This window comes from Rattus norvegicus, chromosome 2, assembly GCF_021556685.1.
Source record: "Rattus norvegicus strain SHRSP/BbbUtx chromosome 2, alternate assembly SHRSP_T2T, whole genome shotgun sequence".
NCBI classification, from domain to species: domain Eukaryota; kingdom Metazoa; phylum Chordata; class Mammalia; order Rodentia; family Muridae; genus Rattus; species Rattus norvegicus.
The window spans coordinates 18,092,516-18,107,734 of NC_141535.1; the positions used below are offsets into that span (position 1 = coordinate 18,092,516).

General features: G+C 37.4%; 1 pseudogene; it reads right to left on the reverse strand.

Annotated features, from left to right (window-relative positions):
* LOC148006630 (large ribosomal subunit protein eL8 pseudogene) overlaps positions 1-11,894 on the reverse strand; it is a 53,593-nt pseudogene extending 41,699 nt beyond the window's left edge.
* Between the last annotated feature and the right edge of the window lie 3,325 nt (positions 11,895-15,219).

Here is a 15,219-nt window from a genome sequence, read left to right on the forward strand (position 1 = left end):
TGAAGATTAAAAAAGTAGTTGTTTTTTTGTGTATATGTGACGTATAAAGCACATGAGTGTCACAATATGTCATTGTGCTACAGGAAGGGAAGGAGGAGAAAAGATAAGAATGCAATGCAAAAAATCCAATGTCTACTTTCTATCAATCATGTACTGAGTGTTATTTTCCGTATTTTATATGAGAAAACTGTGACTCAGAAAGACTAAGTGTCTACTTTATATTCACATATATGATTGGTTGCAGAGCTTTCCAAATAATACTGCAAGCATATCACCAAACTATGTATACTATTCCAAATATATGTCGATTTGGTATAAAACAATTTCAAATTTGTTTAAAAGAATCGTCTGTAATCCCCAACTGTGTATTCTGCAGTAGAGTATATTTTAGCAAAAACTTACTGAAGACAGTCCCATTGAGATAGTCATTTCATCTATTCATCATAAGATAGGGTCCAATCTGAAACATATGAGCCTTAACACCCTATATTTGATATAAAGCCCTTTATTCTTAGTGTTTTTGTTGTCCAGTCTTTTATTTTGCTTTTATTAAGACTAACACACAGTCATACACACATATCAATTCTCCATACCACTGACAAATTAAGTACTCTATTTTGAAATATATGTTTATATATATTACATATTATAGTTATATATATTACATTTTATAGTTAAATAACTTATAGCTACAATAATAACTATCTTTTGTATTTCTTTAAGATTATAAAATATCTGAAATAAAAATAGTAATAAAGCTATCTTAATCAAAACACATTAATTACTAAAAAATAGTTGATTGTCAACTTAGCCTGTTTTACTAAACATGAAATATTATAGTACATACTCTAGAAGGTAAAACTATGACACTATATAGACAGAATAGGAGCATTTACAAATACATACAATGAAAGGTAAAAAATATAAGTGTCCAATAGGTGGAGAACAAGGAAATATGGCCAAAATGAAGAAAGTGATAAAATTTAGGAAGAACAGGATTAGAATGAAATAATTGAAAGTTTAATACTTTACTCAGTCATATATGCCTACCACTCCATTGTTAAAAGAGCAGACAATGGAACAGGCTTAAAACATTTTTTAGTTCTAGAATAAAATCCATAGGTCTATCCATTCTAGGTATGCACCCTGCCATGATGTTTTCTCCTGGGCCTGAGAAAGAGATGGGTATGTGGAAGACTTGGTACATGGAAAAATCTAGAAAAGTCTGTCATTGATAACATTTAGCCACAAGTCCCTTTGTTCTTAGAAAGAAAGAAATAGCCAAGGTGGATTTTGATATCCCCACTGTGATTTTTCCAAAGTTCCACCGCGGACAGGGTCATTGGTAAATGTATAAAAAAAAATAATAAATGTCAGGAGTTCTACCTTCCAAATCTGTAATTCTCCAATCTGAAAACAGAGAAAATAATTTTGATGTAACTATAGAACTGAGTTTCTCTACTTGTTAAAATTTTTAGTTCAACTATGTGGCAAATTATGTTTAAAATAAACAAACGTATCTCCTATTGTAGTCTCTATAATGCACAGCTATTTACCAAAGCCTTTGGAAGGACAATGGAGGTAAGATATCTACTTTAATCAATAAAATATACAGTAAATTGTTACTGATCTCACTTTAACTTTGTTTTCAAGTCATGTGTACTACAGCATATTCAACTAGAAAATGTAACTTTATCAATGAAGGTTATAGTCATACATATATGCAACAAAAACAATGATAGAAAAAAAGGCATGGGTCTTAGGAGGGTTTAGAGAGAGGGGTTTGTGGGAGAGACTGAAGGGAAGAAGGGGAAGATATAAAGTGACTTAATTTTATTTTAATTAAATGCATAAAAATGAAAAATAAAGGTAAAATAAAAATATAAAATGTTAATCATAACAACTATATAACAGGAAAATAAATATTTTGTAATGTTTTAGTATAACTGAGTATTGTACTGGACTTCAAAAGCCATACACACATGTGAGTTCTGTCTCTGTCTTAAGAAAGTGCATCAACCTAAATGGTGACACTCTTACTCATATACATAGCGATGAGCATAATGAAAAATCATTGTACATGCTTATAAAACAGAACAGGCCCTGTGGAAACTCATGGGACAGAGTGATCAATAAAGGGTAACCAAGTCTCAGGGGAAAAAAACCAGAGGGCTAGTTTTGTATTCTGAAATCTAGGTAGTGGTACTTACTACACAGTTCAATTTAAATATCAGTGGTAGGTTAACAAGTCATGGCGCCAAATAATTCCTAGGAAGTTTGTAGTTTATAGGATTCTGTCCTTAACGTGTCCTGTAATTAAAATAAGCAAATTATAATTTTAGATTGTTACAGGTTTTAACAATTGATAATTAGCTTTTGTCCTCAAGATGATAAGTGCATGATTTTAGAATGAATCACATAAATACAAAAAGTATGTGAGATACTAAAGTACAGATATGTAGGGAGCTGCGACATGCCGCGCCCCAAAGATGGCGCTGGCTTTCGCTTTCCACCCTCCCGACGCTGAGCGCTCCTTGTAATAAACAAGTCTTTACTTGGCTATGCCTGCCTTGCCTGCTACCTTCCACACAGTGACAGCCTGTCTGCATGAGTCGCGTGGCACGCTGAGGTTGGTCAGTGGTAGGTATTTAAGCTGATGCAGGGCGTTCCCTGGGGAGAGAGAATAAGCTTATATCAAGGATCCTGAATAAACTGGCTGAAGAAGATCTCTGCTAGTTGGTGTCTTCCTTGCTGGTCGAGGTTGGGCGCGACACAGATAAAATACAGTCTCACCCAAAATAGCATTGCTAGTAATTGTCAAGTTCCTTTCCATCAAATAATCCACAATAGGACTGGACACTTTAATGTAGAGTTTGGGTTCATTTTACACTTTGGGTGTTTGTTTTTTCCTGGAATATCTCAAATTTATTTTTTATTTTCATATTCAGGAAGTCACCATTTTGTTCCCATGTGTACTAGTTCTCATCGTGGGATATTACATACCTCCCTTCTCTATTTAGCTTTTCTTTGAATAAGGGGATTTAGTGCTTACAACTTGTTTTCCAATCTAAATCTGAGTGACACATCACACACGACCACTTCTTATTAAAATCAGTAAAAGATTTTTCTCTTTTTTAAATGATGCTTAGAGATGAAATGAATTTTCTTGGTTGTAGGGCATGATTTCATAATTCTATCAACCAATGGTACACAGGACCTGCTCTTTTTCAGAATGTTGAAGTTCCCGAGGCAACAATTTGTCATGTAATAATTATGTACTCTGTGGGAGGCAGTTCTGAGAAGTCACTGCCAGCTGATTTCTATGACAGGAAGTTCTTAACCATGTTAAGCACAGAATGATTTATTCTGTAAAAAATATCTGTGACTTTCTTTTCACACATAGTTACTTCTCTGTAAGTTTGTGAGTAATGCTACAGAGAGTTCTTTTAATTGTGTCAAGAAGCTTTAATTGTGTCAAGAAGTGAAAATGCTTGCCAATATTTGACATTTTCTCTCTTTGTGAGTGACACTGATTTGTTTATTAAGTGTTGGAGACAGGAACTACAAAGCAATGACACACCACAGGAAACATTTCCTGGCTCAGATTCATAGGGGTTCTCTATATTAATTTAAAGAGACTGGGTTATATTGCTTATTCCTTCAAACACTACTTTTGAAAATGTATGTTTAGGGTATTCAGTCATGAGGCAATAATTCTGTTAGTAAATTGTTTATACATGATACAGAAAAGCCTAAGTTTGGCCCTTAGAACCCCCAGGAAAAGGCTGGTGTGGTGATATATGCTTTTATTTCCAGTTCGGGGGAAAAGGAGGAGATAGGAAGATCCCTGGAGCTTGCATTTAGTTCAGCCTAATTGGTATGTTTCAGACAAGTCACACACACACACATACACACACACACACACACACACACACACACACGCATGTGTAATATATGTATATGTTAGCATACATAATAAAAATAGAACAAATTTCACAGTATTTCTTCTAATGACAGTTTCTAGCTAATCCTGGAAAATTATATTTTTTGCATATACAAGATATTATGTTCACACATAAGCATAGTTAAGAGTTTTCTGTAAATTTTAACACTCTATTCACATCAGTATATTTCACAGGGCTCTTTTACCTTTCATGTTTAAAACTGAACTTTGGGCCTAGGAGAGCTCCTACTGACTAAGCCACCAACCAAAGAACATACATGGGCTGGTGTCGCGCCCACCTCGGCCGGCAAGGAAGACACAACACGGTCGGATTCTTCTCAACAGCCTTTATTGCAGGACCACCTCATTGCTGATACGGGGACCTTACAACATGCAAACAGGAATCTCTCTTTTCTTCCCTCTCTTTTCTCAGCCCCCAAGCACACTTCCTTATATCCTCCCTCAACTCTGCCTCCTCAGTCCAGACTTCGTAGTCTCAGTTCATAGGTCCACGTCACATGGCCTGATCTTGCGTCATGGTATGCCTGCACAGCTCTCACAATGGACGTGGCTAGTTTCAGGTGTATGAGGAAGTCAGGTGCTAGTCATGAGACTTAGCTGCAGTCCCAGGCGCCATCTTGGGACTGCCGCCACACCCGCTCCCCGCATCCTTTGTGACTGTATAGCTCAGAATGGCTCCCTATAGGCTGGTTCTAGGCCCTTGGCACATAAATAGCAGAGGGGTAACTTCTTTGTCTGGCCTCAGTGGGAGAGGATATGCAAATCCTGTAGAAACTTGATGGCTCAGAGAAAGGGGAATGCTTAGGGTAGAAACCTCTCAGAGGTGAAGAGGCATGAGGTCAAAACTCTAGGAGGAGAATGGGGGGGGCAATATTTTGGGATTTAAATAAATAAAATAATATTTTCGAAAGAAAATACCTTACTCAAAAGAAAAAGAAAGGAAGGAAGGAAGAAAATAGCAGTGTATACATGTGTAGAACTAGAGTTTCATAAAGGTTACTCATTGTCAGAGCCGAATGTGCAGAACTAGAGTTTCATAAAGGTTGCTCATTGTCAGAGTCCGATGTGCAGGGCCGGACGTGCCTGAGGGAGAGCCAGAGATAGGACTTGCCAAACCAGCTATCAGCCCCAAGGACACTGACCATCCATAGCCACCCCCTCCCCTTCCTTCACCCCCCTGAGTGAGATGAGCCACCCTACCTGCCTGCCGAGCTGCTAGATAACACATACTCCTTGCTGATGTAATTTCGCGCCGAAAGTACTGTGCACCATTTGAATTGACCAATCATGTGTAACCGCGCGAATGCCCCTTACCTCCCCTATAAAAACCCCCGAGTTTGGAAGCTTGGGGTCGATTCCTCTGTCTCCTGTGTGAGATACGTGTCGACCCGGGATCCCGCTAAGACCCGGGATCTCGTTAATAAAGCTACTTCTTGCTGTTACATCAAGAATGGCTCCTCGTGATTCCTGGGGGCACCCCACCCTGCGATCGGAGCGAGAGACGCGGCTCCCCGTTTTGGGGGTACGCTCTTTCACATGCAGACATGGAGAAATTTAAAGCCAAGGGAGGCACTGCACAAAGAAGTTCTGTATTCTCATGCCTTGGGAATAAAGGAAAACCCATGCAAATAAAACTAGAACTTAACTTTGACTGAATGTTTGGAAATCACATGGTTCAGTTTAATTGTCAACCTAATATACCAAGAATCACCTATAAAGAGAGTCTCAACGAGGGATTGTGCATATCAAATTAGCTTGCGTGCATGTCTGTGGGGGGTTGTGAAATTAAGTTAATTTATAGACAAAATGTTTGCCACTCTAGGTGGCACCATTGACTAGGCTTGGCATCTTAGTATAAGAGTGGAGAAGCTGTGCTAAGTACAAGGAGTGAATACCTGAGAATACATGCTAATCTTTTAGTTAGGGTTTCTATTGATGTGAAGAGACACGATGACCATAACAAAGGTCTTTTACAAAGGAAAACATTTAATTGGGGCTGGCTTATAATTTCATAGGTTTAGTCCATTATCATCATGTCAAAAACATGGCAGTGTGGAGACAGACATGGTGCTGCTAAAGGATCTGAGAGTTCTATATCTTGACTACAGTCAGCAGGAAGAAGACTGTCTTCCACAGTGAGCATATGATGAATGTATAAAATGCCAAAGCTTGCCTCCACAGTGAATTACTTCTTCCCACAAGGTCACATCTCCTAATAGTAACACTTCCTATAGACAAGCATTCAAACACATGAATCTATGTAGGCCATTACTATTCAACCCACCACATATGCATTCATTAAATTGTGTAGTTGACTGTGAATGTGATATAATTAGCTGTTTGAAGTTCTTGCCTTGTCTTCAGCACAATGATGGACGGTAGTATGGAATTGTTAGCAGAAATAAATCCCTTGGTCACCTAATCTAATTTCTGTCAGAGGATTTTTGTCACAGATACAGAAGTGAAAGTAGGAATAATGCTATGAATGGTTGTGTGTGTGCTGATGTTTTATTTATATCAATATTCCTTAGGTATAGATATGTAGCTAAACTTGTAATCAATTTAGAGATTAATACCCACCTTTCCTGAGCTTTTGACAATACCAGCAACTTTTAAATCAGTACCTTATACTATACAAGATAAATAAAAAACTTTATAATTTTAAACATGTAAAATAAGACATGTGAATTCTAACATGAATAGAATGTTTCAATTTTTGTTCTAGAGATTTGATGCTAAGTTGAAAAGTCGTTAATGGTTAATCCACAGACCTCATAAAAACTGGTAACATGCCTTAAATGATCAGAAGAAATTTGCATAAACAAAGAGACGGCTATTATTCTAGGGCTTCTATACTTTAGGAGCTATTCAGCATGCTGAAGAACTGTTGCAGGAAACAGCCTATCTCCATGGGACAAAGAAGCCTCAAATTCAAGTTTTTATGTGTCTTCTGCATGGACCCTCATCCTTAAGATTTTTAAGCACACTACCAAAACTGGCTTTTACGAGCCAATGTCCTAAGGACCTACTTTTGCTATCTGCTTCAACAACAGTTGTTTGTTTTTGTTATTGTCTTAGACATATCTAGCTGTAGCCAAACCATACCACTTGGTGTTAGGATTCTAAGAGAAATACTAAAAAATATAGCAGTAATGTACTTCCTCCTGGAAATAGTCTTAGATAATATATCATTGTAAATGTATGAACAACATATCAAGTTTACTTCTGTTTTATCACAGTTATATACATACATACATATATATACATATATATATGTAGTAGTGAAAGTTACATTGAGTCAATATAACTGTATATAATAGAATTTTCTAAGGTTAAATTTTACTTTTCCTGCTAATATAAAGAATAAAATGGTAACACAACTGAATAGTTTATGTATTAATGTAGACCACAGTTGTCTGCATATTTTTTTTTTTATTAACTTGAGTATTTCTTATATACATTTCGAGTGTTATTCCCTTTCCCGGTTTCCGGGCAAAAATCCCCCTCCCCCCTCCCCTCTCCCCTTCCTTATGGGTATTCCCCTCCCAACCCTCCCCCCATTGCCGCCCTCCCCCCAACAGTCTAGTTCACTGGGGGTTCAGTCTTAGCAGGACCCAGGGCTTCCCCTTCCACTGGTGCTCTTACTAGGATATTCATTGCTACCTATGTGGTCAGAGTCCAGGGTCAGTCCATGTATAGTCTTTAGGTAGTGGCTTAGTCCCTGGAAGCTCTGCTTGCTTGGCATTGTTGTACATATGGGGTCTCGAGCCCCTTCAAGCTCTTCCAGTTCTTTCTCTGATTCCTTCAACGGGGGTTCTATTCTCAGTTCAGTGGTTTGCTGCTGGCATTCGCCTCTGTATTTGCTGTATTCTGGCTGTGTCTCTCAGGAGCGATCTACATCCTGCTCCTGTCGGTCTGCACTTCTTTGCTTCATCCATCTTGTCTAATTGGGTGGCTGTATATGTATGGGCCACATGTGGGGCAGGCTCTGAATGGGTGTTCATTCAGTCTCTGTTTTAATCTTTGCCTCTCTCTTCCCTGCCAAGGGTATTCTTGTTCCCCTTTTAAAGAAGGGGTGAAACATTCACATTTTGATCATCCGTCTTGAGTTTCATTTGTTCTAGGGATCTAGGGTAATTCAAGCATTTGGGCTAATAGCCACTTATCAATGAGTGCATACCATGTAGGTCTTTCTGTGATTGGGTTAGCTCACTCAGAATGATATTTTCCAGTTCCAACCATTTGCCTACGAATTTCATAAAGCCGTTGTTTTTGATAGCTGAGTAATATTCCATTGTGTAGATGTACCACATTTTCTGTATCCATTCCTCTGTTGAAGGGCATCTGGGTTCTTTCCAGCTTCTGGCTATTATAAATAAGGCTGCCATGAAGATAGTGGAGCACGTGTCTTTTTTATATGTTGGGGCATCTTTTGGGTATATGCCCAAAAGAGGTATAGCTGGATCCTCAGGCAGTTCAATGTCCAATTTTCTGAGGAACCTCCAGACTGATTTCCAGAATGGTTGTACCAGTCTGCAATCCCACCAACAATGGAGGAGTGTTCCTCTTTCTCCACATCTTCGCCAGCATCTGCTGTCACCTGAGTTTTTGATCTTAGCCATTCTCACTGGTGTGAGGTGAAATCTCAGGGTTGTTTTGATTTGCATTTCCCTTATGACTAAAGATGTTGAACATTTCTTTAGGTGTTTCTCTGCCATTCGGCATTCCTCAGCTGTGAATTATTTGTTTAGCTCTGAACCCCATTTTTTAATAGGGTTATTTGTCTCCCTGCGGTCTAACTTCTTGAGTTCTTTGTATATTTTGGATATAAGGCCTCTATCTGTTGTAGGATTGGTAAAGATCTTTTCCCAATCTGTTGGTTGCCGTTTTGTCCTAACCACAGTGTCCTTTGCCTTACAGAAGCTTTGCAGTTTTATGAGATCCCATTTGTCGATTCTTGATCTTAGAGCATAAGCCATTGGTGTTTTCTTCAGGAAATTTTTTCCAGTGCCCATGTGTTCCAGATGCTTCCCTAGTTTTTCTTCTATTAGTTTCAGTGTGTCTGGTTTGATGTGGAGGTCCTTGATCCACTTGGACTTAAGCTTTGTACAGGGTGATAAGCATGGATCGATCTGCATTCTTCTACATATTGACCTAGAGTTGAACCAGCACCATTTGCTGAAAATGCTATCTTTTTTCCATTGGATGGTTTTGGCTCCTTTGTCAAAAATCAAGTGACCATAGGTGTGTGGGTTAATTTCTGGGTCTTCAATTCTATTCCATTGGTCTATCTGTCTGTCTCTGTACCAATACCATGCAGTTTTTATCACTATTGCTCTGTAATACTGCTTGAGTTCAGGGATAGTGATTCCCCCTGAAGTCCTTTTATTGTTGAGGATAGTTTTAGCTATCCTGGGTTTTTTGTTATTCCAGATGAATTTGCAAATTGTTCTGTCTAACTCTTTGAAGAATTGGATTGGTATTTTGATGGGGATTGTTTGCATATTTCTTAAGCAGTAATCTCAAATTTTGATCTTTCCATGGATCGTTGACATCAAATAATCCCATGAACTTGTCTGTATATTTTAAATATATAAAGTGTGTTGCAGCTTTATGCTTGTTTCTGACTGGTCTCAAAGGTATACATATGTTCTGCATGTCTTGGTTATAGATTATTGGCTTATAAGTTACTGGATATGGTTAAAATTTAGAACATCGGTAACTGAAAGTTGACTTAAAACTAGTGACTCAGGGTTGGAGTCATTCTGGACAACACATAGCATGAACCAATCCAGGGAAATAGGTCTCTAAAGATACCTCTAAATTGGGATAATATTTTATGTAATTCCTGTCTTAGAACCCAAACTTATACAAGATAGGATTCATAACAATGTTTCTTTAATGATATATTAAAAACTGCAATGTCATGTCCATATGCAAGAACTGGCAGCCAATCTTTATAACATGAAGATAATGCAGTTGGTTTTGATTTTAGAAAGACAAGATTGTTTACGCTCTTAAAGGTTTTGACTTCCAAAACTATGGTTATTGACAAAGAAACTTTTAAAAGTTATAAAATATATATAAAGCTAATGGAATATTTTTGGCAGCTTACAATTCAATCACAACCTCGAGACTTTAATTTCTCTTTGGTTGTCTTCTAAATATACACTAAAAGATGCTTCTCGTCATGATAAAAAATGATTATCTGGTGCTGGGAATTATCAACTGAGCCCATGGAGCTGTAAAACCCAATTACATCAAAAGGGGGAGTGTTGTATACTTCTTTTCAATATGTATAGTCCTTCACTAAAACATTTTATTTTGAATTATTTGACCTTGGATACTAAGGAAGTCTTCTGCTGAGTGTCTATGGCACCCTCTACCTCGGCATATGTATGCCTAGTTGAAATGGAAGGATCCAATTACTGGCATATGACATAGTCCTGTTCAGGTATTAATATGGGAAAGAGGTCATGTTTGTATGTTTTTTCACAGGATGCTGAAGGAGCGTGGTGGCTGTCAGAGTGATTGTTGCTGGGACAATAAATGATACCAATTGCGAGCTTGCTGAATGCTCTGACAATGGAGACGGAGATGTTGTATTTGGCACATGTTCCTGATCCACCTTTGATTGCTTTTATCTCAGACTGCACAAGTTGCCTTGCCTCAGGCTTTTAGACCTTGTGAGATAGAGAACAAGGAGACTGTGAAAACTGCCTTCAAAAAATTAACCAAATAGAGAAGTTGTTTTAATGATCTTTTCTTTCCTTTAGTATGACCCAATCACGGACTGGTCTGGAAATCAATCCAATTTTGCAAGGAAATGACTGGGCATTTGGGAGGCAGGTTGGGAAATATTCAGAGACATATTGAAAATTGACAGCTGCCTTATATGATGTTATACTTGCAGTGGATAAACATGGGACAGGATCTTGATTTCTAACAATGACAGGATCCAGATTTCAAACAAGTGTTAGTGCATGTGTTAAGGCTCCTAATCTTTTATTAATTGGTCAAATTAGAATGACTTTTCTTCCCTTTATGGTATTTAGTGTAAGTTGTATTGGTTGTATGCTTTCTTTCTTTTTTATTCAGTTTACCAAGCTGTGACTGTTTATTAACTGACCAGATTATAAAAATACCATGAGTAATAACCTTAGTTCTTCTGTCTAATAGCCTGTTTATCTGGTCATGCCTGTTGCCAGTAACTCCATGCTCCACAACGTGAGTTGTCATTTTCTTCATTTTACCTCATGGGGAAGATAGTTTGAAGGGCTGTAGAAAGTTATTTGCTTCCCTGAAGCATTTCCCAACTGTAGAGATCTCATGAATTAGATCCTCCATGCAGATGATGCCAAATTTACCAAGAGGTCGAGCAATCAAGGGATTATCTGTCAAAGCAATCCACTTTTTATTGATTTTGCCATAACCTCGTTTGTAGATGAAATCATTTACTCACTTAAGATTGGGGTACCCCATGCAATGTATGGTTCCACAATCCTCAGCATGTTAATTGAAGCCTTGTTGAGCTTAACAAAGGGGACATTGAAGATTTGCCGAAGACAAAGCAGCTGCAACACCTTGCGCACCTTTGGGCTTACTCCATTGATACCTTGGATTCTGATGCCAATTTTGGTTCTTCGGGCACATAGAAATTCCCAGTTTTCCTTGCCATTCTAGCCATGCGAATTTCAGTCTGGTACATCTGTCAGTACTCACTGTGGTAGTGCTCTGCCTTCTCATAAGATGAATTTCCTCCTTACCTTTCACAGTGTCTTCAGGGCAAACTTCTTCCTCAGGTGCTTCACCTTCAACTCTGTCAAACTCCTTTGCTTTTTCTTAAGAGATTCTGGCTCAGCGGGACCTTTTTCTTAAGGGTTCCTGGTGCAGCAGCAACTGTCTTTTTCTTCTCTGGTACAGCCTCCATGGTTCCAGCTGGAAAAGGAGAGGAACGATTGTACATTTTCAAATTGTGTTTGTGTACTAAAATCTGGCATGTGTGTTATGGTGATGTATCAATCAGCTTTTGTTTTATTGGCTGTGAATATGATAGCATGTTGGTATTCTAAAAATAGCTTACAAATATTGGAAGAAATGAGTCAAGCTTTAAGCAAAAACAAGAGGGTTTGATTATTGGTGGTATAGCAGTTTTGATTACATTGATAGCTAGCACCTGCATCTGTAATTGCTTTGATACAAGAAGTTAAGACAGTCACTTTTGTTAATCATTTTGCAAAATATGTTACTAATCCTCTGCGGAATTAAAAAAATTTAGATAGGTGTTTGGAACAACAAATTAATGCATTTTATAATTCAAATATTTAGAAGGTTCATAGTTTAGGATTAAGAAGCCATCTTGGATGTCTTGCTAAATATCAATGAATTTGTGTCACTTCTAAAATTTATAATGACATTTACCATAATTTGTAAAAAATTCAAAGATACTTGCAGGTTACCTGGCATAATTCTAATAACTCTCTGGATATTTTAAATTTGCATATTGAAATTATGAATTTAAGGAATGTTGCTCCTGTTCTGCTGAGTTTTGATGCTGTGAATACTGCTGATGAAATTATTTATGGCTTAAGGTCATTGTCTTAGTTAGGGTCTTATTACTGTGAACAGACACTGTGATCAATGCAAGTTTTATAAAGGACAACATTTAATTGGGGCTGGCTTACAGGTTCAGAGGTTCAGTCCATTATCATCAAGGCGGGAACATGGAAGCATCCAGGCAGGCATGGTGCAGGAGGAGCTGAGTTCTACATCTTCACCTGAAGGAAGCCAGGAACAGACTGTGCATCCTCAGGAAGCTAGGAGGAGGGTCTCCAAGCCCACCCCCACAGTGACACACTTCCTCCAACAAGGCCACACCTTCTAATAGTGCCACTCCCTGGGCCAAGCATATGCAAACCATTACAGTCATTATTTCCATCTTGGTCAAGCTTCAAGAATGGTTTGTATAATTTGATCATGTTGGCCCTTCTTGTCCTAGGAGTACTTGCATTCCCTCTCATTTTAATAAAACTTGCCTTTAACAACATCAACATGTTGGTGGCCAAAATACATGGCTTGAAACTAAAAATGGATCTCCAGACAGAACCATTAGTTTAACAGGCTGGCAGTAAATGACCAGTAAGATTCTGCATAGAGTCTTACCAACATAAGACAGAAATGCATTGACTTGGATAATGCATTTTCAATGATGGGCAAGTAAAGCAATCTCATCAGAACAACCTAAGATAGGCACAGTCTTGTTTGTGAAATAAAAAGGGTAGAGATATGAAAAGTTCTTGGTGCCACTTCAAGGATATTGGCAATAACTTGATATTGGGCTATGGCAAGGAAGTAGGCTCAAGATTTTGATCCTTTTGATAAGTCCCTAAATACCATGGGACTTATGCCTTTATTTATGACCTGTACATTCCTTGACTACTTTGTTTATGCCTTAGAACTGCCCACATTCTTTGCATGTTCTTAGAATGGTATAGAAACGGACTGGAAAAACTAAAACCTGCTTCAGCATTTGCTGGAGTCATACTATTGTGGCATCTAATTGTCTTTTCTTGCTTTAATCCTCACTCCCTTCCTCAAGATTCCATTGACTGAATGAGTATGCATAGTCCTCTCTCTCTCTTTTTCTCTCTCTCTCTCCATTTCTGTATGTGTGCATGCATACACATGCATATTCATATATTAATAATTGTGTTTAAAGGTAAAAGTAAAGAAAAAATCATGTATATATTATGTATTAGAAAATATATTGGGTAGGTACTATGGAAAGAGTTAATTTAGTAGTAATAGTCATAAATTAACATTTGTGAGTTGTTTATGTATACTGCATTAACTTCCTATTATTCTAATAATAATAACTTTACATAATTAATCTTCCTGTTATGTGAATGAAGAAATTATATTGTTGTGTTTTATTATGCTTCCTAGTTCTCAAAAGATTCATTTGAATAAAAGCTGCTGATCCTTTGTTCATAGAATCTTATAAAGCAGCTTAGATATTGATTTTACACTTTATTCAAAAAAGGTTATGTTTATGTAGTTTTTTCCAAATCCTTCTTCAATTTTTTCAGGGTACAGACCATGTCAATATTTTTTACTCTTTGGATACCCTTTACCTGTTTTCCCAAGCGGCTGTTGGACACTGAATATATAAATTGGCACAATGTATGAGCTACACACCATGGCATAGAATTTGGATTTATACCTAAATACCGCTTGAGCTTGGGCAACTTAATTTTTCTGTTTTTAAGATTGGTACAATGATTGTATTTATGTCATAGGGTTATGTTGAAAATCAATATGTCAGGGGCAGACCCTGGAAGTTCTTTCTTGTTTGGTTCTTCTTGAGGCAATGGAGTGGGAAGTTTGTGGTGAGGGTAAGACTTGGTCTTAATAGATATTTAAGTTTGTGGTTTAATTAAAAAAAATACCATTACCTACCTTAAGTCTAAGTCACCTCACTTTTGTAGCTGACCTGCCTTCTGCATTCCAATGAGGTGAGAAACTGTTTAGTACCTCATCTTAAAACAGCACAGCCTCAAATGAGTCTGTGGAGGGGTGAGGATCAGTAAGGAAAAAAAAAGCAGGGAATTAAGTAAAGTAGCCTTTGTTCTATCTCTGCAGGAACTACATTGTTCTACCTTCCAGCCAGCTAGTTGCAGGAAGAAAAGGGGACACATTGAAAAGTAATTTTTGTCTTTATTTCTTAGTCTTCATTCTCAAAAAAGTTCCTACAAAAGTTTTCCTCCAAAAAGTTCTCTCTACTCTCTTCTAATTTTCTTCTTTTTTTCCTCTTTTCCCTGTTCTGCTGCCATGATAATGCACTTACTCTCAATACCATTACTCCCAATGCTATGCCTTTATTTCTGAGTTCTTGAATTTATTTCTGCTTAAAAAGCTTTCCTCAGTTCTATTCTTTCTTTGTTTTCAGCACTTATACATTTTTCAGGATGTATGATCACACGGTAAAAAATTCATCATAAGTTTACACATAAATTCAAATTATAAATAAAAAATTTACAATAGAGAATGTTTACATTTATATGCATTAGCAGTAATTATCTGGCTAAACATTCATCACCTCTCATCAGCTCTACATGTTCTTCAAACATTAAAAATCATAACTTTTTGTGACTTAGTATTAGTAAAGTTTTATATAAATAAAGCCAGTCAATATTTTATCTTCTGTCCTTGCACCTATAGTAAATTCTTAGTTCCATTTTTATGACCTTTTATTA